Genomic DNA, 25,835 nt, shown 5'->3' on the forward strand with positions numbered 1-25,835 from the left:
TAGGAAATTCAGACTAAAGAGAGAATTCTCCCTAACACTCGCCCCCCCCCCACCCCCAGACTAAGGGACAGGAGGATTTAATCCACTCCTGGATGAATCTCATACCTCTAGTCGATGACATACATCCTAGAGAGACCATCAGCATTTTGGTGGTGACACCCTGACCTGTGCTCAATGGTGAAATCAAACCCTTGCAGGCAGATTGACCATCTCAGTAGTTTTGGGTTTTCCCCTTTCATTTGCATTAACCATCTCAAGGGTTGGTGGTCAGTCTGAATGACAAAAGTAGAACCATACAAGTATGGCCTAAACTTCTTCAGAGCCCACACGATAGCAAAGCACTCTCTTTCGATTGTTGCCCACCTTGTTTCTGGATCCTTCAGCTTGCGGCTGATGAAGCAAACGGGGTGCTCCCTACCTTTCCCATCCAGTTGACTGAGTACTGAACCTATTCCTACATTTGAAGCATCTGTCTGCACAATGAAAGTTTGGTGGTAATCAGGAGCTCTGAGTACCGGGGCCTGGCAAAGAGCCTTCTTTAGGTTTTCAAAGGCCTGATTGCACTCCTCATTCCATCTAACCTTTTTAGGGAAATTTGGAGAGGAGATGACATTCAGAGGAGAAGCTATGGTCCCATGGTTCTCAATGAAATTCCTGTAATACCCGGTGAGACCTAAGAAGGCCCTCACCTGGGTCTGAGTAGTAGGTGTTGTCCAATTTTGCACAGCTTCAATCTTACTGAGCAAAGGCCTTATTTCTCCACCTCCTACCTCATGTCCAAGATAGACTACCTTACACTGTCCAATTTGGCATTTACTCGCCTTTATGGTCAGATTGGCTCGTCAAAGAGCCTGCAAAACATCTCTTAGGTGGGTTACATGTTCCTCCCAGCAATTGCTGAACACTGCTATGTCATCCAAGTATGCCATGCAGAAGTCCTCCATCCCATTCAGAACCTGGTTTACCATCCGTTGAAATGTAGCAGGTGCATTTTTCAATCCAAAAGGCATTACCTTAAACTGGTATAAGCCAACTGGGGTAGAAAATGCAGTTTTCTCCTTGGCATGGTCTGTCAGGGCTATTTGCCAATAGCCTGGCGTCAAGTCAAATGTGTTGAGGAACTTGGCAGAACCATGTCTATCCACCAACTCATCTGTTCTTGGCAAAGGGTGGGCATCAGTCTTGGTGACTGCATTAAGAGCTCTATAGTCCACACATCCACACAGAATCTAAGTTCTTTAGATCCTGCCTTTGGTACTAGCACAACTGGGCTAGACCATGGACTAGTAGAGGGCTCTATTACCCCGAGATCAAGCATCTTGCTGACCTCACCTTTGATGTGTGTTCGTACATTTTCTGACATTCTGTATCCTCTGCTTTTGACTGGCAGACATTCACCAGTGAGTATGTCATGCTGGCCCCAAGGGGTCAAGCCTGGTGAAAGTGAGAACAGAGAGGCAAACTGATTTAGCATAGATTTGCACTCTTCTTGTTGCTCAGGTGTCAGATTTGAAGAGACATTTACTCCTTCAATCTTTTCCTCTAACTGTAAGCCTCTGAGGAGATCAGGAAGAGCTTCACCCTCTTCTTCTTCCTCGGGTGATGCTAGCAGCAACGCTCCTACATCATGTCTTGAGACATACGCTTTGAGTTGGTTGGTGTGGAAGACTGTTGGAGGCTCCTTGGGATTGCCCAAGACCACCAGATAGTTGACCTCTCCGAGTTTACCCACAACTCTGAAGGGTCCCATCCATTTGTCTTGATAGGCCCTCTGCTTTGTTGGGATCATAACGAGAACTAGCTGATCTTGAGTTAACTCAAATATGTTAGCCTTTTGATCATGCCAGTGCTTGACCAATGCTTGTCCAGCTTTCAAGTTAGCACTTGCTTCTGTCATCATGTGCGACATTCTCCTCCGGAGACCTATCACGTAGTCAGTCACTCTGACTGGCTTGGGGGAAGGAGCACTCTCCAACCCTTACTTAATCAGGGCCAATGGACCTCTGACGGATGACCATAGAGAAACTCAAAGGTAGAATAACCTACTCCCTCCTGAGGGACTTCTCTATAAGCAAAGAGAAGGCATGGCAGTAGAAGATCCCACTTTCATTTAAGGGGGTCCTCTAAAGCACCTATCATGCTCTTCATGGTTCGGTTGAACCTTTCTACCAACCCATTGGTTTGTGGGTGGTAAGCTGTTGAGAACTTGTAAGTAACTCCACAGGTTTTCCACATGGCTTTCATGTAGTGGGACATAAAGTTTGACCCCCTGTCAGAGATTACTTCCTTAGGAAACCCGACCCTGGTACAAATACCAAGGAGGGCCTTAGCCACAGCAGGAGCCATAACAGTCCTCATAGGAATGGACTCAGGATACCTAGTAGCATGGTCTACTACAACAAGTATAAACCTGTTGCCTGAGGATGTTGGAGGATCAAGGGGACCAACAATGTCTATCCCTATACTCTCAAATGGGAGTCCCACAACTGGGAGAGGCACTAAAGGTGCCACATTCTTGGCACCAACCTTACCAGAGGTCTGGCAGGTGTGGCAGCTCCTGCAGTGTTTTTCTACTTTGGCCCCCATCTTTGGCCAATAAAAGTAGAGAGAGAGCCTTTCCTTAGTCTTCTTGAAACTCAAGTGACCAGCCAAAGGAATCTCGTGGGCTAACTGCAAGAACTGTTGTCTGTTCTCTTGGGGTACTACAAGTCGTTTGTAGTCTCCAGGTGCAAACTCGGTCGGTTCGCTGTAGAAGAGGCCATCTTCCCAGTGCAACCTGTATTTCCCAGGCTCTTGCCCTTCAGCCTGAGCTTCTGCCTGGTGGTGAAGACCTTCCAGAGTTGGACATTCTCTCTGTCCCTTACTGAAGTCCGCCCTTGTTGGTCCACCTTCTGCCAGTAAAGACTGCAGCTCAGGATGGTCAACAGGATCCAGATCTCCAATGAGTTCCTGGCCTTCATTAACTCTTCCTCAGAGTCTAATTCTACCACACAGGGTTGTGCCACCCTCTCAGCCTCAGCTGGAGGGGGAGTTACGGGTGTAAATTTGGACAACTGAGGGGAAGTCCTTGTTGGCTGCACTGAAATGCTGGCTGCTGGTTTCGGTATAGAAGTTTAAGGTTTCCCTTTCGCTTCTGATTTCTTTGAGACAGCAGCTGACAGTTCCAGTGGAGTAGGAGTGATATCCTTCTTCATCATCTCCTGGGGAGTACCTCTCATGGTTCTCTCCCTTGCAGGTCTGGTTAGCTCCTGTAACCGTTTAGTAGGAGGTCTGGGGGTATGAGACACAACTCTGAGAGTTTTTAAATTGTTACCCAACAGAACTCGTCCTGGTACCTCACTCTGTATACTGACAGGTATCTTCACAGTCATGTCATTACACTGGATGAGAACTGGTAATTGGGGAAGCATCTGCACAGGCCCTCCAGCTAACTTGGTGAGGCGTTTGGGTGCCTTAGCAACATCCTCAGCCTGAAAAAAAGATGTATACACCACAGTTATGCTGGCCCCAGTGTCCCCAATGGCAGGAGTCTCCTGACCATTCACCTGGACACTGTCCTTATAATACTCTTTAGTATTATCTGGGATAGAATTATAGACATCTAAATTCTGTTGTTCCCACAAACCCAGAGACACTAAAGAAACACTGGATGAGACTCCAATGGGTTCATCAGCCAGCAGTAGAAAGTTTCCACTTGCAATTTGGACTTCCTCCTCTGGAGTGAAGGCTAAGGAGACAAGCTGGACCCCTGAAGGTTTACCCTTGCATCTGGGATCCCCTTTCACATGGTCAGTAGAGCCACAAACAAAGCATATACCAAATGCTTTCTGGAATGGTGGCTTGTTATGGCCTCCCTCTGGTTTGGCACCAGAAGGTACACTATTCTGCTGTGGTTTTCCTTGTGGCTTACCCTTATGGTTTTGTTTGGGGCCCTCTTTGGAATTTGAGTTATTAGAATTCTCTTTTGAGTCTTTTTTAGGCTGTTTTCCCTCATCCTTTTTCTGAGTTGCCCCAGAATCCTTATGAGTAGCCCTGTTGGCAACCCACAAGTCAGCAGCCTTAGCTAGCTTCCTGCAATCCAATTCCTTCGAATCAGCCAAGTGCTGTCTGAGCTCAGGAGAACAGGCATCATAAATAGACTCCAACATAAAAAGATTCTTCATACCCTCATAAGTGTTCACCTTGTAACCCTTACTCCATCCCTCTAAGTTTTTCAACCCTTCACTCACCCAGGTAGGCCAAGGGGTACCATCATGCTTTTTGAGGGATCTAAACCTCTTAAGATACTGGGAAGGGGTCTTCCCAAATATAGCTATCAGAGCTAGTTTCACACTTTCATACTCTCTCCTATCCTCCTCCCCCAACTCCATTACCACATCAGTTGCAACAGGGGGGAGCCTAGAGAACAACCAGGTAAGTAGCTCATTACCTGTGATGTTCTGGAGCCCATGATTGTACTCAAACAAACTCAGCCAATCCAACACATCCAACTTTGGTTCATACATACCAATTAATTCCTTAGGCATCCGGGGTCTTTTGGGACTGGAACTTCTAGAGGAGCCAGAGACAGAAGCAGTTTCGACAGACAACTTTTTCATTTCTAACTCATGCTTGAGCTCCATTTCTCTGAGCCTAAGAATTTGTTGCATTTCTTGGTGCTTCTGTTCGGTTTGAGCAGTAATCCTTCTGAATTCCAAGTCTATTTTCATTTTTTCTAGTTCAAGGACTTGAGGACTTAGTGTAGGACCTGCTATAGGCCCAGTATGTACAGCTGGTAAGGCAGACAGAGGAGCAGGGGAGACAGTTTCATTAGCCTCTCCTTCCTCTTCAGTCTCTTCATCACTATCATCAGAACTTTGATTTAGATCAATACCATTACTGTTATCTACATTTGCTGGAGAAGTTGGTTCCACTGAACCAGTACCCAGACTTTGGTTTTTCAGCAATCTCGCTATTAGTTCTACTTTCTTGCCTCTTACAGACAGATTCCCTTGTCTACAGAGAGCTCTCAAACTCTCAGTATTTTCACCTGACAAGGACTCTTGACTGTAAACTTCCATAGTAGACATGTTTTTTTGAAAGTTGCTTTTTTTAGTGCTAAGCTTTGTGGTTAGTTATCCTAAAGTGTTGAAAAGCACTTTAAACTGTATACTCGATACAAATCCCACCGCTGTACACCAGTGTTAGGCAGAAACCTGTGCAGTTCCCTCTGGGACCACTGCAAAAAGTTGAAGTCTACAGGAGTTAGCAGTAAACCCAATGGGTAGCAGTCTGTACCACCCAGATTTACCTGGTAGCTGTGGCTGAGCAGCCAGACTTCTCTCAAGATGAGTTAGGCAGTATTTAGAGTATACAAAATAGGGCAATTTACACAGTAGAACAAGCAGACAATGATCAGAGCTTGGGTGTAAAGATATATAATTATTTATTTAAAAACACATCTACGGAAAACACACTGGCACTAATATGGCAAACAACTTCAATCACAGTTACTATAAGAAGATATCAATCCCCTAACAATATTTCGACAAGTCTAGGTTCAACGGCACCACTTATTTGCAGACAGAGGTGAGTGCTTTAACCTAGATGGCACTCTAATATTCGTTAGAAAGGGAGAGAAAAGGCAGGGTATGAAACCAACTTGGTACCAACACTTTTTCGAAGCAAATGCAAGGCAAGCAAGGCAGGGTCTACTGTAACTCACAAAGTTCAGAGGCCAGGCCCACTCGGAGAGAGGCAAGGCGATATGTCCCAAAAAGTATCACAGTGGAAATGCACTTCAAGTCTTTGTAGCAAAATGTCACAGAAAGGTTGGACCAGTTTTAGAACAAAAGTTAAGAAGGTCTGGAGGCGACCCAGTGGAAAGGTAAAGATTTAAAACACCTCACACTAACCGTCACAAGGGAAGCCAGGCGGACACAGTACCTTGAAAGTGAAGAGACAGCTCCGGCGGGGGCAGTTGTTCCTGGTGGTGGATGCAAGTCGGGGCTTTGCCAGAAGATGAGAGGATCCTGTCACCGATGAAAAGTTGAAGATCGTTGCACCACCAAGGAAGAGACCAGCCGCGGAGTGCTCCGTCACAAGGCACCACCTTTTGGTTGCGGTACAGTTGTTAGTGGCTATCCGGTTGCCGGGGTGCTCAGCACTGGCAATTCGACCACTAGACGTCCTGGAAGCGAAGAAAAAGCAAGGGACCGGTTGTTCCCACCAGTCAAGGGAAGAAGACTCTCCGGCAGGGAGATCTCGTCTGTCGTTGGGAAGTGGTGAGTCGGTTCAACAGGGCTCCACCGGAGGTGTCGTCGTTGCAGGTCGGCTCAGCTTTACCCTCATCGGATTCTTAGGTCCTGTGTCGACTTCTGAAGTCCCAGTCCCAAAAGCCCTGCTTGTATGCAGAAAACCCCCATTCATTCAGCATAGCTGTCAATCAAACACGCTAAGTGGTGAGCGGGGCGGCTCACCACTTGGGCCAATCACAGAGTGCGACTTGAGTTGGCAAGGAAACTCAGTCCAGGGTGCCTAAACCCCCTCCCACACCCCCTGTGGTACCCAGACAGAAAGGCACCACTCTGGAGGGCTTCTGTGCAGAAGCCTGCCAAAAGTGGAACAAAGGGCTCAACCTTTGGTTCGGAGTTACAGAGGCAAACACATACGCCATTTTAAAAACCGAGTTCTGGCAGAAAATACCAACCGGTGATTTTTTTTAAGATAAATAAACCGGCGGTATGTTAGAGACTAATGTGAAAAAGTATTAGCCTCGAACAATAGGAAGAATCCCATAGGAATATATTCGCGGTCGAATATAAAAAGTAGTATCCACTGCCACCAGCCAAAACTCGACGAGGCGGGACAGGACAGTGCCCCTCGAACAACAGACAGGGGTAATCGAATTACCCCTACCAGTACATCCACAATAGGATGGCTTGTACTGGTTCTGTTAGTAAATGTAGGTCTAGTAAAGCCAATGGTGACTTTACATGCCCTGAGAGACAGTAGTCAGTCCCAGGGTATGGAGTCTATGGTGGGGATCACCTAGGACCCCCCAGTGTTACGGCATGGAGGGTGCGGTGTAACACACATAGCAACACGCATGAGGCCCTATGGAGTAAAAGACCCCATAACGCATAGAACACATTGACATTCAAAGAAATCAACCACAAATCATGTCCAAGAGTGGGAGAAAAGAGTCTCACTCTTGGCAGGATGAAAAAAAAAAAATCCAGAAATCCAGCAAAGCTGCTGGGGGACTCACTAGGTTAGGAAATTCAGCCTAAACAGAGAATTCTCCCTAACACTTACACTAGAGGATAACTATGAAAAAGCGAATAACACAGATGAATCTTACAGTTACGTGATTAGTGTAACCCGCCTACTGAGGAAACTCGACTTATTCAGATGAGAAAGGAGTCAGTGCAAAGATGGTTCTCTCAATACTGCTTCTGAAGGAAAGAGAGGATGGGTTTGAGATAGGGATAAAACAATGCAAATATACTATGGGTCACAGTTCTTCCTATAAATACTCACAGGATACGTTTTTAAATTGGACCGTCAGTTCTGGTCATGGATTGGATCTAGTCTAGGAAAGACAGCACATCAGGCACGGTACTGGATCAGCTAGGCCAGTCACTGTGTTTGCACAAGATCTACCCTCCTAGTCTGTGGGTATTTTTGTCAGCTGGATAGCGAGATCCTCAGGCGAGCCTAGTAGTGGCAAGCCAGAGAATTTCAGGATACTGTTCAAAAGGCCTTCCCACACCACACAGCGCTTTACTGGGTGGTGAGAATACATTTGAGGATATGGGCCTTGCTGGAAATCAATAGTTCTCCATTGCTGGCAAGAGTCTTGGCCTCTGGATCTGGAAGAATATTAAAACTGGATATAGAATGCTGGATCAGAGTGCTTCGCCAGAATCAGGAAAGTGAGTGTATCTGTGAGTCCCTATGTGTTGTCAGCTGTCTCTATTTATGCTAGAAAATGACATCACAAAGGGGGTGTATGGGCCGGCTTAGCTAAGCTTGCCCCTGTGAGCTGGGATAGGACCCCAGTTCATCTCCGACTTGCAATTTGAGTGATTGGATCAAGACCGTATGATGTCACATTTTATGGTTTGCTTTACAATCTTTAGAAACCTCCCTTTAGCCACTGGTCTCAAAATCGGATTTGATACTAAGGGGGTAATTCATAGAATTGGGCACACAAGTGGCACACGCAGCTGGCGCACAGTGTGTGCGTGCGGCAGTCTGCGCCAGCCGCATGCGCCAAAACCCATTTCAGCACACAGCATATTCATGGATTTGAACATCCATAACCAGCCGTGGCGCAGAGTGGCTCAGCGACCCTGCAGCAGCGCCAGTTACGCCCCCAACCCCGCCCTGTGCGCCATGAACAGCGCACAGCTCCTGTACATGGCACACAGGCCAGTGGACTAGCATAAAGCCCCCAACCATGAAAATGCGTGTAAAACTCCCCACGCACCCCTCAGAATACACGTACCCCTCTCGCGGTAGCAAAATTGCATGTAAAACTCCCTGCGCACTCCCAGAATACACGTATCCCTCTTGCGCTAGCAAAGTCGTGTGTAAAACTCTTTGTGCACCCCTCCAAATACACGTACCCCTCTCGTGCTAGCGAAATCGTGTGTAAAACTCCTCGCGCACCCCTCCGAATACACATACTCCTCTTGCGCAAGTGAAATCGCGTGTTAAACTCCCTGCGCACCCCTCAGAATACACATACCCCTCCTGCGCTAGCGAAATCACGTGTTAAATTCCCCACGCACCCCTTAGAATACACGTACCCCTCTTGCGCTAGCGAAATCATGTGTAAATCTCCCTGTGCACCCCTCAGAAAACACGTACCCCTCTCGCGCTAGCGAAATCGCATGTAAAACTCCACCCTGTGGTGTGGGCAGCCTGTGGGGCATGCACTGGGGTGATGGGCTGCCTGTGGGGAATGTTGAGGGTGGATGGGCTGCATGCGTGTATTCCGAGATTTACATGTGATTTCGCTGGCCGAGCGGGGTACATGTATTCAGAGGGGTGCGCAGGGAGTTTTACACACGATTTCGCTACCATGAGTGGAGTACGTATATTCTGAGGGGTGCACAGGGAGTTTTACACGCAATTTCGCTAGCACGGGAGGGGTACGTGTATTGGGAGTGGTGTGTGGGGAGTTCTACACACGATTTCGCTTGGCGTGCATGGTACGTGTATTCCTGGGGTGCGCGGGGAGTACCGTACATGAATTGGCAGTGTGGGTCCTCCCAGGTGGGCCCTTTCCCCCCTCCCCAGGCCCTGCAGGCAGCCCACACCACAGGGGACTACCCTGCACCCCTGGCCATGCCCCGCAGGCAGCCCATCCACCCTGGCCATGGCCTGCAGGCAGCCCACACCACAGGGGACTACCCTGCAACCCGACCATGCCCCGCTGTCATGCACACATGGCACCATGCACTAGTGAGCCCCGACTCATGTCCCCCTGTCGCCCCACCCACCCAGCATTGACGGACACCTGTCAGCAGGCCCCGACTCATGTCCTCCTGACCCCCCACCCACCCAGCATTGACGGGCACCTGCCAGCAGGCCCGACTCATGTCCTCCTGCACCCCCACCCCCCCCAGCATTGACGGGCACCTGCCAGCAGGCTCCGACTCATGTCCCCCTGAGCCCCCACCCACCCAGCATTGACGGGCACCTGCCAGCAGGCCCCGACTCATGTCCCCCTGCACCCCCACCCCCCAGCATTGACGGGCACCTGCCAGCAGGCCCAGACTCATGTCCCCCTGCCCCCCACACCCCAGCATTGATGGGCACTTGCCAGCAGGCCCCGACTCATGTCTCCCTGACCCCCCACCCACCCAGCATTGACGGACACCTGCCAGTAGGCCCCGACTAATGCCCCCATGGCCCCCCACCCACCCAGCATTGACGGGCACCTGCCAGCAGGCCCTGACTCATGTCCCCCTGCGCCCCCACCCACCCAGCATTGACGTGCACCTGCCAGCAGGCCCCGACTCATGTCCCCCTGCCCGCCACCCACCCAGCATTGATGTGCACCTGCCAGCAGGCCCCGACTCATGCCCCCCCAACACGTCATCACGATCCATAATCATGGGCCTTATGGGCACCCAAATCACACCCCATGCCACCCCTATCCAAATACCCAACCAAGTATTCCATCCACCCCACATAGAAATGCCCATTACATGATACAACCCAAATGGCAAGTATGCACATCAACACATGTCCGTCACACACAAACACAATGGGTGCAAGTGAATGAGAAAACCCACATTGTGACATGCATGAAACCAATGAGAGAATACCACCCATTGAAGTATGAAATAAAAATGTATTGAACACAAACGCAAGGGGATTAAATCAAATCACACAATAATGGAAATAATAAAGAAAATGCAACATGTTCCAAAAAAAGAAATACAAAATATGAAAGCAGAATCCAAAGAAATCCAAATGAAAATGGGTCCAAAGTGTCCTTCCAGCAAACCAAATCGAAAGAAAAAAATAAGAATAATCAATTTCTCCATGGTGAACAAAAAAAAGAATGATGAGAAATGCAGTCTTCAACTATATACAAAGACCAAATCCAGGGTCCATAAGCCCAACTATTGAAAGAAAACCTACAAAAAACCCTACCTAATAAATAACTATCTACAAATAGGTGGGGCATAGTCAGGGGCGTTGCTAGGGGGGGGCTAAGGGGGCTATAGCCCCTGATCTTTTGGTTGTAGCCCCGGATAGAATCTCAGGAGCTACAGCCAAAAGACTAGCTAGCCCCCAGTCCCAACAGTTCCGACATCAGCTTAGCCCCGGGTCTTTTCCAGACCTAGCAACTCCCCTGGGCATAGTCCAAGCACCCAAAATGAAAGAAAAACATAAATGAAACCTAACACTAATTAACTATATACAATGGCGGCGGGCAAGTCCTGCGGCTCACTAGTTAATTCCTGTTCAACGTCCTGGAGGCGGGCCTGTTCCCTGGCCCCGAGGTTTGTTTGTTTGTTTGTTTTATTATTTATAATGCGCGAAAGTACCCGGGGGTATCAGGGCGCAGCATTTACAAGAAATTTCAAAGCTTGGTTACAATACACTGAAAATATACATGATTACAAAATACAAAATAGGTGCAAAGAGTTATATACAAATCAGCAGTCATATTATGGGACCATAATGTACAAGTAAGCAAGAGGGCGCACGTGGTTACAAAGTGTGCAGGTACCGCAAGGGCATTTTATTGTCTGAATGGGACCAGTTTCAGCCAAGAAACCACCTTGGATCGGAAGTTCTGGTAGGGTAGGTCTGCTCTGAGGTTAGGAGTCAACGAGTTCCAGAGCTTGGCAGCTTTTACCGGAAACTATTGCCCCCTATAGTTGCCCTTTTGTAGTGGGCAACAGATAAACAGTCTTTGTATATAGTTCTAATGGGTCTTAAGGAGGGTTGTCTGTGGAATCTGTTAATCAAGTAGATGGGGGCAGAGTTATTAAGGGACTTGTGGGTGAGTGATACCGTTTTAAGAGAATTGTGTCTCTAATGGGGAGCCAGTTGTTCTGTTGGCTGAATCCTGTAATGTGCTCTCTTCTGGAAATGGCCAGGGCTGCTCTGAGAGCGTTGTTCTGGAGGTTTGAAATTTGCTGGTGGTGGCCTTGGTGGATCCCAAGTACATGACATTGCAATAGTCAAGTCGAGACAATATGAGGGTTCTAGCAAGTGTCAGGCAGCTCGAATCCAATAGGAAGGGTCTGGCTGCTCGGCTTAATTTACACGTGTAAGCCGTGGAGGATACAAGGGAGCTCACTTGTCTTTTAATGGAAAAAGTGGAGTCTAGGTAGAAACCCAGTGTTTTGACCTCCTGTCCGACTTTGATATTGTTCCCGTCAATCATGAAGGAGTTATAGGCCGGGCCAAGTTTCTTTATGCAGAATGTAGTGCCTAAAATGATGAGCTCTGTTTTATCATCATTCAGACATAGTCCATGGGTGGCCATCCAGGCCTGGATGATGATGTACACCCTATTTAGCAAGGCCAAATCCTTTTCATAATCTCCTGAAAGTGGAAGGAGGATCTGGGTATCATCTGCATAGTTAATGTAGGTGATACCAAGATGATCCAAATCATCGGAAAGGTGCTTGGTAAATATGTTGTATAGTGTGGGGGAGACACAGGAGCCCTGAGGAACACCGCAGGTGATGTGTATAGGGTCAGCTGCCGCTGTGGCAGAAAAGACCCTCATGGTCCTATCGCTAAGGAAGGATGTGATCCAGGTGATGGCTTCAGTGGAAAAGTGAGCTGAAGTGTGGAGGTGTGAGCATACGACAGAGTGATCGACCAAATCAAAAGCTGCAGATAGGTCGAGGAGGAGGAGTAGGGCCGCTTGTCTGTTGTCTCTGAGCAGATCAATCTGAGCTTTCAGGTCAATGAGAGCAGTTTTGTTCCCATGTTGGGGACGGAATCCAGATTTTCTCGATCCAAGTAGGTTATGTTCTTCCAGTTGCTTCTGTATTTGTACATAGGCAACCTTGTCCAGAATGTTTAGTAAAAAGGGAACAGTCGATATCGGGCGGTAATTTGTGGGTATGGCTGGGTCAAGTGTGGGTTTTTTCAGTAGTGGGAGTACCCAAGATTGTTTTAGATTAGTAGGTATAAATCCAGTAGCGAAGGAGGCATTTATCAATTTCATGATAAAAGGTGAGAGATCACGGGCAGCATCTTTAATGAGTTGTGCAGGGCATAGGTCTCCCTGGCAGTTAGATGGTTTCAGAGACAGGATCATTTTTTCAACTTCCAAAGAATTGACTTTAGAGAACTGGAAGTGGGTGGGGTTTGTGGACATAAGCTTCTCCGGCATTTTTGAGTTGAGGGTGTCATTCAAGGTGGCTCTTTTGCTGGAGATTTTGCTTTGTAGAGTCACGATCTTATTTGCTAGGGCATTTTGGATTTCAGAGCACCCGTTTTTATCTTTGGTGCACGTGCCAATGGGAGTTATGGGGGGTTCTATTTCTTTAAGGATGGAGAAGAGTTCTTTCATGTTGGATTTATCTTGGGATATGCGAGAGTCAAAGGAGACTCGTTTGGCCAGGTAGATTTTTTTTTTTGTAGAGTGCAGTTAGTTTACAGAGTTTGATTTTGTTGGAGACTGAAGGGGATTTTTTCCAAATGGACTCGCAGTTTCTTTTTATTTGCCTTAGATTTTTGAAGAATGGAGTGTACCATTTGTTGAGGTGTGTTTTTGGTTTACTAGATCTAAGTTTGAGGGGGGCGATGCGGTCCAAGAGGGGGCCATAATCTTGTTATATTCTTCAACCAAGGTCTCAGGATCCAGGTTGTCAGGAAGTGTGTTAAGTGAGGGAAGTAAGTTGGGGATGCGTCTTTCTACTGTCATGTTCTTCTTATTTCTAGTAAGAGTTGGTGGGGCCTTAGTGATAGGCGTAGGAGGGGGTCTATCGGCGGAGAGCATGAATGATACCAGGTGGTGGTCAGTCCAGGCTAGAGGTATAGTGTTAATACTGTTCACTAGGCAATTGTAGTCAGCCACCCAGTCGAATGTTCTGCCTTTTGCATGCGTAGGTGTCGTGCAACTTTGCATGAAGCCTAGTTCAGTAAGAATGCTAGCTGTGGCGCTGGCGGGATGGTCATCCGGGTCGTTATAACCCAAGTTGAAGTCCCCTAGTTTGAGAACTTGGGTAGAACTTTTAAGGTTATTAGATAGAATAGAGTTAAGCTCCTCCTCAAAGGTGCCGATGGGGTTTGGTGGGCGATAGATCAGATAGATGCTAAGAGTTTGGGAGTCGGTGAGAGGTAGTTTAACTGCTAGAGTTTCGCAGGAGGGGGCATCAGTAGAGGTAGCTAGTCTCATAGCAAGGCTGCACTTGTGGATGATGGCGACACCACCTCCTCTGGAATTGGGGCGGTCTTGTCTTAAGATGGAATAGTTATCCGGGACGGCCAGCATTAACTTAGGGCCCGCTGCAGGGTGTAGCCAGGTCTCAGTAATGGCCAGGAAGTCGAGGTCTTCAGTAAGGATTAGGTCTGCAATTTCTATAGCGTGAGCTACTAGCGATCTGGCATTGATTAAAGCTCCCTTGATTTTAGGGCAGGCTGGGTTTTTTGACGTAGTAGCTGAGTTTTTTTACGTAGTGGTATGGCGCTTGTCCTGAGAAGGTTCAGGAGTGCCCTGTGTGAGGGAGTTATGGAGGGGTGTAGGGTGGAGTTTTTGTGTTAGGTTACTAGTTAATGTAGAGGGATTGGGTTGGAGTGGTGGCGTTCTAGAATTTTGTTTGAAGGGCAAAGAGCGGGCAAGGGGCTCATAGATTTTTGCTAGTCTGGCTCTGAGTTCTAGGTTACTTTCAATAGTGGTGCGAGGGTGACTGGACAGTAGCAAAGCCAGGGGATCATGAGGGTCTAGATATGGTGCTTGGTTGTTGGACCTATATGAGGCTGGCAAGTTGGGTAAGTATGGAGCCATCTTGGTTGGTGATGCAGGAATGAGGCTAATCAAGATTGTTAGGGAGAATTCTCTGTTTAGGCTGAATTTCCTAACCTAGTGAGTCCCCCAGCAGCTTTGCTGGATTTCTGGGGTTTGTTTTTTCCATCCTGCCAAGAGTGTGACCCTTTTCCTCTCACTCTTGGACATGTATGTGTGGAATTCCTTTGAGGTGTCAATGTGTTCGATGGGCTATGGGGTCTTTTACTCCATAGGGTCTCATAAGTTTTTCTATGTGTGTCACTCTGCACCCTACGTGTCGTGACACGGGGGCGCCCTAGCAGGTCCCCCCACCATAGACTCCATACCCGGGGACTGACTACTGTCTCCCCGGGCATGTAAAGTCACCATTGGCTTTACTAGACCTAAATTTACTAACAGAACTAGTACCAACCATCTTATTGTGGACGTGCTAGTAGGGGTAATACGATTACTCCTGGATCTGTTACTCGAGGGGGCACTGTCCCGTCCCCCCTCGTCGAGTTTTGGCTGGTGGCAGTGGAAACTACTTGTTATGTTCGGCCCCGAGCATAACCCTATGGGATTCGTCCCATTGTTGAAGATTGATACTGTTTTTCGTTAATCTCCAACGTACCACCGATCTACTTATCTTAAATAAGTTTATCGAGTGGTATTTTCTGCCAGAACTCGGGTTGTAAAATGGCGTCTGTGTTTTTCTCTGTGACTCCGAAACCAAAGGTTGAGCCCTTTGTTCCACTTTTGGCGGGCCTCTGGACAGAGACCCGCGAAGGTGGCGCCATTCTGTCTGGGTTACCTCAGGGGTGTGGGAGGGGGTTTAGACACCCTGGACCGAGTTGCCTTGCCAACTCAGGTCGCACTCTGGAGTGATTGGCCCAGGTGGTGAGCCTTCCCGCTCACCACTTAGCATGTGTTGATTGACAGCTAGGCTGAATGAATGGGGGACGTCTGCATAAAAGCAGGGCCTTTGGGACTGGATCTTCAGGAAGTCGCCACTGGACCTAAAGAATCCGACGAGGGTAACGCTGAGCCGACCTGCACGACAAAACCTCCGGTGGAGCCCTGCGGAATCGTCTCACAATCTCCCGACGACAGAAGAGATCTCCCTGCCGGAGAGGCTCTTTCCCTGGCTGGTGGGAACAACCAGTCTTCTTCTTCTTTGCGCTTTTTGGTCGCCCAGGACGCAGTGGTCGAATTGCCCGTGCAGAGCACCCGGCAACCGGATAGCCACTACTCCTGCATCGTGATCGAAAGGTGGTGCCTTGTGACGAAGCACTCCGCGGCTGGTTTCTTCCCTGGTGGTGCACCGGACATCTTCTCTTCGACGACGAGAGCATCTCTTCTCTTGGCCAAGACCCGTCGTGCATCCACCACCAGGAACAACTGCCCCCGTCGGAGCTGTCTTCCCCCACAAGGTACCGTAAACCGCCTGGCTTCCCTTTTCGATCGGTTCGTGTGAGGTATCTGATTCCTCTCCGTTCCGTTGGGTTGCCTCCAAGCTTTATTCACTCTTTGTTCTGAACTGGTTCAACCTGTCGCTAAACAATTTGCTAAACAAGACTTGAGTGCATCATCCGTAGAGACTTTCCAGGACATCGTGCCTTGCCTCTCACCGAGTGGGCCTGGCCGCCGAACTGTATGATCTAGTGTGATTAATGCTTTCTTGCCTTGCATTTTTACCCGCTTCAGTACGAACCGTGTTGACTTCGTTACCTGCCTTTCTCTTCTCTCACTTCCTCACTAAAAATATTCGAGTGTCATCTGGGTTTAGGTATACACCTCTGTCTGAAAATAAGTGGTGCCGTAGAACCTAGAGTTGTTGATATAGTGTTTCGGGGGGTTGAGCTTTATTCCATCCTGCAGAGTAATTGTATTTTGATTTGTTTGCCGTGGTTCACTTTAGTATTTTTCGTAGACATTCTGTTATTAATAAATAACTTACTATCTTTATACTAAAGCCTGGTTGCGTGTTTACTCGTTTTGCTGCGAAGAATTACCCTATCTTGTATACTCCCTATACTGACCAACTTTTCTTGAGAGAAGTCTGACTGCTCAGCCACAGCTACCAATTGGATCTGTGTGGTACAGACTGCTACCAAGCGGGTTCATCGCAACACCTGTAGTCCTAAATCTTTTGCAGTGGTCCCAGAGGGAACTGCACAGGTTTCCGCCTAACACTGGTGGCAGCGGTGGGATTAGTATCGAGTATACAGTTTAGAGTGTTTTTCGACGCTGTAGGACGACTAACCACAAAACGTTACAAAAGCAACTTTCAAAAAACATGTCTACAATGGAAATGTACAGCCAAGAGTCTTTGTCGGATAAAAATACTGAGAGTCTGCGAGCTCTCTGTAGACAAGAGAATCTTCCTGTAAAAGGCAAGAAGTTAGAACTGATAGAGAGATTGCTGGCGAACCAAAGTCTGGGTACTGGTTCAGAGGAACCAAACTCTCCAGCAACTTTAGATAACAGTAATGGTGTTGATCTGAATCGTAATTCTGATGATAGCGATGAAGAGGCTGACGAGGACGGCGAGGCTAACGAAACTGTCTCACCTGTTCCTCTACCTGCCTTACCAACTGTGCCTACGGGGCCAATACCAGGTCCCACAAGTAACCCTGCTTATTTTGAACTTGAAAAAATGAAGCTCGAATTAGAATATAAACGGTTCTTGGCTCAATCTGAACGAAACCAAGAACTCGAGTTCAGACGAATGAATGCCCAGGCTGAGCAGAAACAAGCTGAGTTAAGACTCAGGGAAATAGAGCTTAATCATGAGTTACAAATGAAAAAGTTGTCTATGGAAAATGCTTCTCTCTCCTCTGGTTCCTCTAGGAGCTCCAGTCCCAAAAGACCCCGGATGCCGAAGGAATTAGTGGGTATGTACGAACCGAGATTGGATGTGTTGGATTGGTTGAAACTGTTTGAATACAATCATGGGCTCCAGGACATCACCGGGAATGCGTTGCTTCCCTGGTTGTTCTCTAGGCTTCCTCCTGTTGCGACTGATGTGGTAATGGAATTGGGGGAGGTGGATAAGACGGATTACGAAAGTGTGAAACTAGCTTTGATAGCTAGATTCGGGAAGACCCCTTCCCAGTATCTTAAGAGGTTTAGAACCCTCAAAAAGCATGATGGTACCCCTTGGGCTACCTGGGTGAGTGAAGGGTTGAAAAACTTAGAGGGATGGATTAATGGTTACAAAGTTGACACTTACGAGGGTATGCAAAATCTTTTTATGTTGGAGTCGATTTATGATGCCTGTTCTCCTGAGCTCAGACAGCACTTGGCTGATTCGAAGGAATTAGATTCCAGGGCTCTAGCTAAGGCTGCTGACTTGTGGGTTGCCAACAGGGCTACTCACAAGGATTCTGGGGTAACTCAGAAAAAGGACGAGGGAAAACAGCCTAAAAAAGACTCAAAGGAGAATTCGAATAACTCACATTCCAAAGAGGGCCCCAAACAAAACCAGAAGGGTAAGCCACCGGGAAAACCACAGCAGAATAGTGTGTCTTCTGGTGCCAAACCGGAAGGAGGTCAGAACAAGCCACCATTCCAGAAAGCATTCGGGAAATGCTTTGTTTGTGGCTCGACTGATCACGTGAAAGGAGATCCCAGATGTAAGGGTAAACCTTCAGGGGTCCAGCTTGTCTCCTTAGCCTTCGCTCCAGAGGAGGAAGTCCAAATGGCAAGTGGAAACTTTCTACTGCTAGCTGACGAACCCATTGGAGTCTCAGCCAGCGTTTCTTTAGTATCTCTGGGGTTGTGGGAACAACAGAATTTAGACGTCTATAATTCTATCCCCGATAATACTAAAGAGTATTATAAGGACAGTGTCCAGGTGAATGGTCAGGAGACGCCTGCCATTAGGGACACTGGGGCCAGCATAACTGTGGTGGATAAATCGTTTTTTCAGGCTGAGGATGTTGCTAAGGCACCCAAACGCCTCACCAAGTTAGCTGGAGGGCCTGTGCAGATGCTTCCCCAATTACCAGTTCTCATCCAGTGTAACGACATGACGGTAAAGATACCTGTCAGCATACAGAGTGAGGTACCAGGACGCGTACTGTTGGGTAACGATTTGAAAACTCTCGGAGTTGTATCGCATACTCCCAGACCTCCTAGTAAACGGTTACAGGAGCTAACCAGACCTGCAAGAGAGAGGACCCTGCGCGGTACTCTCGGGGAGATGATGAAGAAAGAAATCACTCCTGCTCCATTGGAAATGGCGGCCGCTGTCTCTAGGAACACAGAAGTCAAAGGGAAACCTAAAACTTCTAAACCGAAACCAACAGCCCACATTCCGATGCAGCCGAAACGGACTTCCCCGCGGTTGTCCAATGTCACACCCGTAACTCCACCTCCAGCTGAGGCTGAGGGGGAAGTACAACCCTGTATGGTAGAATTAGACTCTGAAGAAGAGCTAATGGAAGGCCCGGAACTCATTGGAGATCTGGATCCTGTTGACCATCCTGAGCTGCAGTCGTTACTGGCAGAAGGTGGACCCAGCAGGGCAGACTTCAGTAAGGGACAGAGAGAATGTCCAACTCTGGAAGGTCTTCGCCGTCAGGCAGAAACTCAGGCTGAAGGGCAAGAGCCTGGGAAACATAGGTTGCACTGGGAAGATGGCCTCTTCTATAGTGAACCGACCGAGTCTGCACCTGGAGACTACAAACGCCTTGTAGTACCCCAAGAGAACAGACCACAGTTCTTGCAGTTAGCCCACGAGATTCCTTTGGCTGGTCACTTGAGTTTCAAGAAGACTAAGGAAAGGCTCTCACTCTACTTCTATTGGCCAAAAATGGGGGCCGAAGTAGAAAAGCACTGCAGAAGCTGCCATACCTGCCAGATCTCTGGTAAGGTTGGGTCCAAGAATGTGGCACCGTTAGTGCCTCTTCCCGTTGTGGGAGTCCCATTTGAGAGAGTAGGGATTGATATCGTTGGTGCCCTTGATCCTCCAACCTCCTCAGGCAACAGGTTTATACTTGTTGTAGTAGACCATGCTACTAGGTATCCTGAGGCAATTCCTATGAGGACTGTTACAGCTCCGGCTGTGGCTAAGGCCCTCCTTGGTATTTTTACTAGGGTCGGATTTCCTAAGGAAGTTATCTCTGACAGGGGGTCAAATTTTATGTCCCACTACATGAAAGCCATGTGGAAAACCTGCGGAGTAACTTACAAGTTCTCAACGGCTTACCACCCACAAACCAATGGGTTGGTAGAACGGTTCAACCGAACCATGAAGAGCATGATAGGTGCTCTAGAAGAACCCCTTAAGCGTAAGTGGGTCCTTCTATTGCCATGCCTTCTTTTTGCTTATAGAGAAGTCCCTCAGGAGGGAGTAGGCTACTCTCCCTTCGAACTGCTCTATGGTCATCCCGTCAGAGGTCCATTGGCCCTGATTAAGGAGGGGTTGGAGAGTGCTCCTTCCCCCAAGCCAGTCAGAGTGACTGACTACGTGATAGGTCTCCGGAGGAGAATGTCGCACCTGATGACAGAAGCAAGCGATAACTTGAAAGCTGGACAAGCATTGGTCAAGCACTGGCACGATCAAAAGGCTAACATGGTTGAGTTCGCTCAAAACCAGCTTGTTCTTGTTATGATCCCCACAAGGCAGAGGGCCTTGCAAGATAAATGGATGGGACCCTACCGAGTAGTGGGTAAGCTCGGTGAGGTTAACTATCTGGTGGACTTGGGCAACCCCAAGGAGGCTCCGACAGTCTTTCACACCAACCGACTTAAAGCATATGTCTCACGACCTGACGTAGGAGCGTTGCTTCTAGCATCGGTCGAGGAAGAAGAAGAGAGTGAAGCTCTTCCAGATCTCCTCAGAGGCCTACCGTTAGATGAAAAAATTGAAGGAGTAAATCTCTCCTCCAATCTGACACCCGAGCAACAAGAAGAGTGCAAGTCTATGTTGAATCAGTTTGCCTCCCTGTTCTCGCTCTCACCAGGCTTGACCCCTTGGGGCCAACACGAGATACTCACTGGTGACTGTCTGCCTGTCAAAAGCAGAGGATATCGCATGTCAGAAAACGTAAGAACCCACATCAAAGGTGAGGTCAGCAAGATGCTTGATCTCGGGGTAATAGAACCCTCTACTAGTCCATGGTCTAGCCCAGTTGTGTTAGTACCAAAGGCCGGATCTAAAGAACTTAGATTCTGCGTGGATTATAGAGCTCTTAACGCAGTCACCACGACTGATGCCCATCCTTTGCCAAGAACAGATGAGTTGGTGGATAAACTTGGCGCCGCCAAGTTCCTCAGCACATTTGACTTGACGTCAGGCTATTGGCAAATAGCCCTGACCAACCATGCCAAGGAGAAAACTGCATTTTCTACCCCCGTTGGTTTATACCAGTTTACGGTAATGCCTTTCGGACTAAAAAATGCACCTGCTACGTTTCAACGGATGGTAAACCAGGTTCTAACCGGGATGGAGGACTTCTGCATGGCATACTTGGATGACATAGCAGTGTTCAGCAATTCCTGGGACGAACATGTAACCCACCTGAGAGATGTTTTGCAGGCTCTTGGACGAGCCAATCTGACCATAAAGGCGAGTAAATGCCAAATTGGACAGAGTAAGGTAGTCTACCTTGGGCATGAGGTAGGCGGTGGAGAAATAAGGCCTTTGCTCAGTAAGATTGAAGCTGTGCAAAATTGGACAACACCGACTACTCAGACTCAGGTGAGAGCCTTCCTAGGCCTCACCGGGTATTACAGGAATTTCATAGAGAACTATGGGACCATAGCTTCTCCACTGAATGTCATCTCCTCGCCCAAATTCCCTAAAAAGGTTAAATGGAACGAGGAGTGCAATCAGGCGTTTGAAAACCTGAAAAAGGCTCTTTGCCAAGCCCCAGTACTCAGAGCTCCTGATTACCGCCAACACTTCATTGTGCAGACAGACGCTTCCAATGTAGGGATAGGTGCCGTACTCAGTCAACTGGATGGGAAAGGTAGGGAGCACCCCGTTTGCTACATCAGCCGTAAGCTGAAGGATCCTGAAACAAGGTGGGCTACAATCGAAAGAGAATGCTTTGCTATCGTGTGGGCTCTGAAGAAGTTTAGGCCGTACTTGTATGGTTCTACTTTTGTTATTCAGACTGACCACCAACCCTTGAGATGGTTAATGCAAATGAAAGGGGAAAACCCAAAACTACTGAGATGGTCGATCTGCCTGCAAGGGTTCGATTTCACCATTGAGCACAGGTCAGGGTGTCACCACCAAAATGCTGATGGTCTCTCTAGGATGTATATCATCGACTAGAGGTATGAGATTCATCCAGGAGTGGATTAAATCCTCCTGTCCCTTAGTCGGGGGGGGGGCGAGTGTTAGGGAGAATTCTCTGTTTAGGCTGAATTTCCTAACCTAGTGAGTCCCCCAGCAGCTTTGCTGGATTTCTGGGGTTTGTTTTTTCCATCCTGCCAAGAGTGTGACCCTTTTCCTCTCACTCTTGGACATGTATGTGTGGAATTCCTTTGAGGTGTCAATGTGTTCGATGGGCTATGGGGTCTTTTACTCCATAGGGTCTCATAAGTTTTTCTATGTGTGTCACTCTGCACCCTACGTGTCGTGACACGGGGGCGCCCTAGCAGGTCCCCCCACCATAGACTCCATACCCGGGGACTGACTACTGTCTCCCCGGGCATGTAAAGTCACCATTGGCTTTACTAGACCTAAATTTACTAACAGAACTAGTACCAACCATCTTATTGTGGACGTGCTAGTAGGGGTAATACGATTACTCCTGGATCTGTTACTCGAGGGGGCACTGTCCCGTCCCCCCTCGTCGAGTTTTGGCTGGTGGCAGTGGAAACTACTTGTTATGTTCGGCCCCGAGCATAACCCTATGGGATTCGTCCCATTGTTGAAGATTGATACTGTTTTTCGTTAATCTCCAACGTACCACCGATCTACTTATCTTAAATAAGTTTATCGAGTGGTATTTTCTGCCAGAACTCGGGTTGTAAAATGGCGTCTGTGTTTTTCTCTGTGACTCCGAAACCAAAGGTTGAGCCCTTTGTTCCACTTTTGGCGGGCCTCTGGACAGAGACCCGCGAAGGTGGCGCCATTCTGTCTGGGTTACCTCAGGGGTGTGGGAGGGGGTTTAGACACCCTGGACCGAGTTGCCTTGCCAACTCAGGTCGCACTCTGGAGTGATTGGCCCAGGTGGTGAGCCTTCCCGCTCACCACTTAGCATGTGTTGATTGACAGCTAGGCTGAATGAATGGGGGACGTCTGCATAAAAGCAGGGCCTTTGGGACTGGATCTTCAGGAAGTCGCCACTGGACCTAAAGAATCCGACGAGGGTAACGCTGAGCCGACCTGCACGACAAAACCTCCGGTGGAGCCCTGCGGAATCGTCTCACAATCTCCCGACGACAGAAGAGATCTCCCTGCCGGAGAGGCTCTTTCCCTGGCTGGTGGGAACAACCAGTCTTCTTCTTCTTTGCGCTTTTTGGTCGCCCAGGACGCAGTGGTCGAATTGCCCGTGCAGAGCACCCGGCAACCGGATAGCCACTACTCCTGCATCGTGATCGAAAGGTGGTGCCTTGTGACGAAGCACTCCGCGGCTGGTTTCTTCCCTGGTGGTGCACCGGACATCTTCTCTTCGACGACGAGAGCATCTCTTCTCTTGGCCAAGACCCGTCGTGCATCCACCACCAGGAACAACTGCCCCCGTCGGAGCTGTCTTCCCCCACAAGGTACCGTAAACCGCCTGGCTTCCCTTTTCGATCGGTTCGTGTGAGGTATCTGATTCCTCTCCGTTCCGTTGGGTTGCCTCCAAGCTTTATTCACTCTTTGTTCTGAACTGGTTCAACCTGTCGCTAAACAATTTGCTAAACAAGACTTGAGTGCATCATCCGTAGAGACTTTCCAGGACATCGTGCCTTGCCTCTCACCGAGTGGGCCTGGCCGCCGAACTGCATGATCTAGTGTGATTAATGCTTTCTTGCCTTGCATTTTTACCCGCTTCAGTACGAACCGTGTTGACTTCGTTACCTGCCTTTCTCTTCTCTCACTTCCTCACTAAAAATATTCGAGTGTCATCTGGGTTTAGGTATACACCTCTGTCTGAAAATAAGTGGTGCCGTAGAACCTAGAGTTGTTGATATAGTGTTTCGGGGGGTTGAGCTTTATTCCATCCTGCAGAGTAATTGTATTTTGATTTGTTTGCCGTGGTTCACTTTAGTATTTTTCGTAGACATTCTGTTATTAATAAATAACTTACTATCTTTATACTAAAGCCTGGTTGCGTGTTTACTCGTTTTGCTGCGAAGAATTACCCTATCTTGTATACTCCCTATACTGACCAACTTTTCTTGAGAGAAGTCTGACTGCTCAGCCACAGCTACCAATTGGATCTGTGTGGTACAGACTGCTACCAAGCGGGTTCATCGCAACACCTGTAGTCCTAAATCTTTTGCAGTGGTCCCAGAGGGAACTGCACAGGTTTCCGCCTAACAAAGATGTAGGCAACCAAGTTGGTGGTGAGCGGACACATACTAGAGAGTGAGGTCAACAAACGTTAAGAGGTGTTTAAGTTAGGTGGTCTGGGGGAAGTTTGGCTAGGATGCGATGGATGAGCAGCTGAATATGAGAAGCTGAGTACGAGAAGAGGCAATAGACTAAAACACGTGGGGAGACCAATAAGTTCAATAGGAGGCAGTTTGGCTAAAATGCAAAAAGGTGAACACCTAAATTCGAGATGCTGCAATATGGCTAAAACACATGGGAACCACTAAGTTCAAATAAGAGGCAGTTTGGCTAAAATGCAAAAAGGTGAACACCTAAAATCGAGATGCAGCAATATGGCTAAAACACATGGGAACCACTAAGTTCAAATAAGAGGCAGTGGGCCTCATTACAACTCAGGCGTTAAGGGTTAACGCCGTCGTTAACCCTTAATGCCTGATTCCGATTTTAACGGCTGCTTTTAGCAGCCGTTAAAATCCATGGCGCTAACCCGCCATGATGCTAATTACGCCACCGTAATTTACGGTGGCGTAATTAGCGCCTTCCCCACTCCCATTATGCCCTATGGGGCAAAAATGGGAATGGGGAAGGGAAAATGGGAAATGGGGATTTACCGCCCCACTCACCTTGGAATGGGGCGGTAAATCCGCCATCCACCATGGTGTAAACGCAGTTTACACCATGGTGGTAAAGTTGGCGTAATTACCGCCTGGGTCGTAATGACCCCCAGTTTAGCTAAAATGCAAAAAGGTGAGCACCTAAATTCGAGATGCAGCAATATGGCTAAAACGCATGGAGAAGCCATTAAGAATTGACCTGATATCTGGCATTTTAGGTGCCATTTTAACAAGTGGGGTTAAGATCAACATGTTTGCAAAATGTGCCCGAGTGATAGATCAATGCAGTTATATGCAGAGCAGATCTGCAAGCGGTCTAAATGTAAGTTAACAGAAGCGGTTAGAAGCAGCAGAGTGGCATTTTAGGAGGTGGAATTTGTAAGCAAGCGTGTTTACATAAGCGGTATAGCGCATGAGAATAATGTGTAACAGTGTGGCATAATGGCATTAGGAGGGGGAAGTAGAGACATAGTAGTGGTGAATGTTAAACCATGACAGAGTAGCGACAGTGCAGAAAGGACTGCAAATGTTACCTTGCGGTACGGCGAGGCGGAAACGACCAGGGGGTCTGGCAGAAGGCAGACACGGCAGTAAACAGGTGTTGTCCTTGTTCTGTGGTCTTTGGTGCTGGTGGGCCGGCTTCGCCTGCCGGTGACCAATGGATGCTTTAGATGGAGCGGTGGCCAATCAGGGGGTCAGATGCTGCAGTATTAGCCTAGTTAGGCTTTGGTAGAAGGCATCAAGGAACAGGCAGCCATATTGGAGGGTAAAAGATACCGCATGTATCTTAATGGCGTTTACACACTTGCCTCAGTAAATTACCTGAATACAGGTCGCGAGGCAGTCTGCTTCTCCTCTGGTGGCAGCGTGACGGAGGGTGAAGCGGTTGCAGTATTATGGAGGGTTTTTTGAAAATAAAGCGCGTCGAATTCAGCGCTCATCAGAATTCGTTAGAAGGCACTGAGGCCTTTGTGCAGGATGCCTGCTGCTCCTGCATGGGTCAATGCTGCTCGGGGGAGCTCCGGCTCCTGAGCGGTGAGGGCGGGAATGAGAATAGGCAGCAAAACAGGTGTTGTCCTGTTATCGCAGGGATAACGCCATGTCCACCTCCAACTCCCTGTGAATTCCCTCGAGGCACTCAGCCCGCCTCAGCGCCCTGCGCATGAAGTTCTCCGCCCTGACCATAGTGAGCTGTGACTCCTCCGCCCGCTGCCGCTCCGCATATATCCGCTGGCCCAACCGCTGCCACATGGAAGAC

The sequence above is a fragment of the Ambystoma mexicanum genome, chromosome 4p (assembly GCF_040938575.1).
Source record: "Ambystoma mexicanum isolate Mex_15411 chromosome 4p, UKY_AmexF1_1, whole genome shotgun sequence".
NCBI lineage: Eukaryota > Metazoa > Chordata > Amphibia > Caudata > Ambystomatidae > Ambystoma > Ambystoma mexicanum.